Consider the following 4,392-nt stretch of genomic DNA (forward strand, 5'->3'; position numbering starts at 1 on the left):
TATTCTACAATGTAGAAAATAATAAAAATAAAGAAAAACACTTGAATGAGTAGGTGTGTGCAAACTTTTGACTGGTGCTGTAAACATGTTGATTGTCATTCATAATAATGCATGCTTCCCCCCTCATCTTCTTTGGTGAGGGATTTGTTGTGATTCACATTTAGTCTGTAAGATTAAATCAACCAGTCATAGTCATTTTATAAGCTTTTGGGAAAAAAGAGAAAGCCTTTCTATGTTGAATGCCAAGTACTATTTTGTATTAAGAATAGTTTTTATGTTTATGGTGTGTATCTGAGAAATATTTAATTGCTCGCAGTGCTCTTCCTTTTTTCTTAAATTCAAATATTGCAATATGAAACAGTTATTGAATAATATGTTTTGCTGAATGACATGAATGGAATAAAGCCTTACTAAACACAACTGTTTGTCGTTTTGTGACAGTGGGACAGAAAGTCATCCTAACCCTAACCTTAACCCGTACCGTAACCACACTGCTAACCCTAATGCCTAAACCTAACCTTAAATTAAGACCAACAATATATATTTGTTTAATTAATTTTTTACAATATAGTCAATGTTGACTTGCAGCTGGCCTATATCCAGTGGTGGAAAATTTACTCAATTGTCATACTTGAGTAAAAGTAAAGATACCTTAATAGAAAATTACTCAAGTAAAAGTGAAAGTCACCCAGTAAAATACTACTTGAGTAAAAGTCTAAAAGTGTTTGGTTTTAAATATACTTAAGTATCAAAATAAAAAGTATAAACCATTTCTAATTCCTTATATTAATTAAAGCAGATGGCACCATTTTCTTTTTTTACTTTTCTTTTTTTAAATTTCACCTTTATTTAACCAGGTAAGCTAGTTGAGAACAAGTTCTCATTTACAACTGCGACCTGGCCAAGATAAAGCAAAGCAGTGCGACAGAAACAACAACACAGAGTAACACATGGAATAAATAAGCGTACAGTCAATAACATAATAGAAAGAAATAAAGTCTATATACAGTGTGTGCAAATGGATTGGGTGGGCTATTTACAGATGGACTATGTACAGCTGCAGCGATCGGTTAGCTGCTCAGATAGCTGAAGTTTAAAGTTAGTGAGGGAAATGTAAGTCTCCAGCTTCAGCGATTTTTGCAATTCGTTCCAGTCACTGGCAGCAGAGAACTGGAAGGAAAGGCGGCCAAAGGGGGTGTTGGCTTTGGGGAGGACCAGTGAGATATACCTGCTGGAGAACGTGCTATGAGTGGGTGTTGTTATCGTGACCAGTGAGCTGAGATAAGGCGGAGCTTTACCAAGCATAGACTTATAGATGACCTGGAGCCAGTGGGTCTGGCGACGAATATGTAGCGAGGGCCAGCCGACTTGAGCATACAGGTCGCAGTGGTGGGTGGTATAAGGCGCTTTGGTAACAAGACGGATGGCACTGTGATAGACTACATCCAATTTGCTGAGTAGAGTATTGGAAGCTATTTTGTAGATGACATTGCCGAAGTCGAGGATCGGTAGGATAGTCAGTTTTACTAGGGTAAGTTTTGCGGCGTGAGTGAAGGAGGCTTTGTTGCGAAATAGGAAGCAGATTCTAGATTTGATTTTGGATTGGAGATGTTTGATATGAGTCTGGAAGGAGAGTTTACAGTCTAGCCAGACACCTAGGTATTTGTAGTTGTCCATGTATTCTAGGTCAGAACCGTCCAGAGTATTGATGCTAGTCGGGCAGATGGGCGGGTGGGTGCGGGCAGCAAACGGTTGAAAAGCATGCATTTGGTTTTACTAGCGTTTAAGAGCAGTTGGAGGCCACGGAAGGAGTGTTGTATGGCATTGAAGCTCGATTGGAGGTTAGTTAACACAGTGTCCAAAGAAAGGCCAGATGTATACAGAATGGTGTCGTCTGCGTAGAGGTGGATCAGAGAATCACCCGCAGCAAGAGCGACATCGTTGATATATACAGAGAAAAGAGTCGGCCCGAGAATTGAAACCTGTGGTACCCCCATAGAGACTTCCAGAGGTCCAGACAACAGGCCCTCCGATTTGACACACTGAACTCTATCTGAGAAGTAGTTGGTGAACCAGGCGAGGCAGTCATTTGAGAAACCAAGGTTATTGAGTTTGCCGATAAGAATAAGGTGATTGACAGAGTCGAAAGCCTTGGCCAGGTCGATGAAGACAGCTGCACATTACTGTCTTTTATCGATGGCTGTTATGATATCGTTTAGTACCTTGAGCATGGCTGAGGTGCACCCATGACCAGCTCAGAAACCGGATTGCACAGCAGAGAAGGTATAGTGGGATTCGAAATGGTCGGTGATATGTTTGTTAACTTCGCTTTCAAAGACTTTAGAAAGGCAGAGCAGGATGGATATAGGTCTATAACAGTTTGGGTCTAGAGTGTCACCCCCTTTGAAGAGGGGGATGACCGCGGCAGCTTTCCAATCTTTAGGGATCTCGGACGATACGAAAGAGAGTTTGAACAGACTGGTAATACGGGTTGCAACAATGGCGGAGGATAATTTTAGAAAGAGAGGGTCCAGATTGTCTAGCCTAGCTGATTTGTACAAATCAAGGTTTTGCAGCTCTTTCAGAACATCTGCTATCTGGATTTGGGTGAAGGAGAAGCTGGGGAGGCTCGGGCAAGTAGCTGCGGGGGGTGCGGAGCTGTTGGCCGGGGTTGGGGTAGCCAGGAGGAAAGCATGGCCAGCCGTAGAGAAATGCTTTTTGAAATTTTCGATTATCATGGATTTACCTAGCCTCAGTGCAGTGGGCAGCTGGGAGGAGGTGCTCTTGTTCTCCATGGACTTTACAGTGTCCCAAAACTTTTGGGAGTTAGAGCTACAGGATGCAAATTTCTGTTTGAAAAAGCTAGCTTTTGCTTTCCTGACTGACTGTGTGTATTGGTTCCTGACTTCCCTGAACAGTTGAGCGAACTGCTCTGCCTTTCTCCCTCACCTAACAGAACGAACTCTGAAGACAGAATGGGGGGCAATCAATTCACATATGGTGTCCAGGGCACAGCTGGGAGCTGAGGGGGGTCTATAACAGGCGGCAACAGTGAGAGACTTATTTCTGGAGAGATTCATTTTTAAAAGTAGAAGCTCGAACCGTTTGGGCATAGACCTGTAAAGTATGACAGAACTTTGCAATCTATCTCTGCAGTAGATTACAACTCCTCCCCCTTTGGTAGTTCTATCTTGACGGAAAATGTTGTAGTTGGGTATGGAAATCTCAGAAATTTTGGTGGCCTTCTTAAGCCAGGATTCAGACACGGCAAGGACATCAGGGTTGGCGGAGTGTGCTAAAGCAGTGAGTAAAAAAAACTTAGGGAGGAGGCTTCTGATGTTAACATGCATGAAACCAAGGATTTTTCGATTACAGAAGTCAACAATTGAGAGTGCCTGGGGACACGCAGGGCCTGAGTTAGCCTCTACATCACCCGAGGAACAGAGGAGGAGTAGGATGAGGGTACGGCTAAAGGCTAGCAAAACTGGTCGTCTAGTGCGTTGGGGACAGAGAGTAAAAGGAGCAGATTTCTGTGTGCGGTAGAATAGCTTCAGGGCATAATGTGCAGAGAGGGGTATGGTGGGGTGCGGGTACAGTGGAGGTAAGCCCAGGCACTGAGTGATGATAAGAGAGGTTGCATCTCTGGACATGCTAGTTTTACTGGGTGAGGTCACCGCATGTGTGGGAGTTGGGACAAAGGAGGTATCTGAGGCATGTACAGTGGGACTAGGGGCTCCGCAGTAAACTAAAACAATTATTGACGGATAGCAAGGGGCACACTCCAACCTCAGACATAATTACAAACAAAGCATTTGTGTTTAGCGAGTCAGATCAGAGGCAGTTGAGATGACCAGGGAAGTTCTCTTGATGTGTGTGATTTGGTCCATTTTTCTGTCAAAATGTAACGAGTTCTTTTGGGTGTCAGGGAAAATGTATGGAGTAAAAAGTACATTATTTTCTTTTGGAATGTAATGAAGTAAAAGTAAAAGTTGGCAAAAATATAAATAGTAAAGTAAAGTACAGATACCCCAAAAAATGACTTAAGTAGTATTTAAAGTATTTTTACTTACTTAAGTACTTTACACCACTGCCTATATCAGGTGACATCGCTCAGTTCTGCCTCATGACAATAAACCTTTTTCAAATCCAGACTGTATGTACTATGACACATGCACTACATGAGGGAGCAATTGCATAATCCACAAATCATACAGCAACACCATAAAAGGTTGCAGTTGAAATGACGTCAAGGTCAAGTAGTCGATAATGTACGTTTTGCAGAGATCTTTCAAAATGGAAAATAAAATTTCTGGCAGCGGTGGGATTCGAACCCACGCCATCGAAATGACTGGAGCCTAAATCCAGCGCCTTAGACCACTCGGCCACGCTACC

The 4,392-nt window shown here is 42.7% G+C and overlaps 1 non-coding gene across 1 annotated transcript; it reads right to left on the reverse strand.

The window, feature by feature from the left end:
* Positions 1-4,310: 4,310 nt before the first annotated feature.
* Positions 4,311-4,392, reverse strand: trnal-uag (transfer RNA leucine (anticodon UAG)). Its single transcript has one exon. It is a non-coding gene; the product is annotated as a tRNA-Leu (tRNA).

The sequence above is a fragment of the Salvelinus fontinalis genome, chromosome 2 (assembly GCF_029448725.1).
Source record: "Salvelinus fontinalis isolate EN_2023a chromosome 2, ASM2944872v1, whole genome shotgun sequence".
NCBI lineage: Eukaryota > Metazoa > Chordata > Actinopteri > Salmoniformes > Salmonidae > Salvelinus > Salvelinus fontinalis.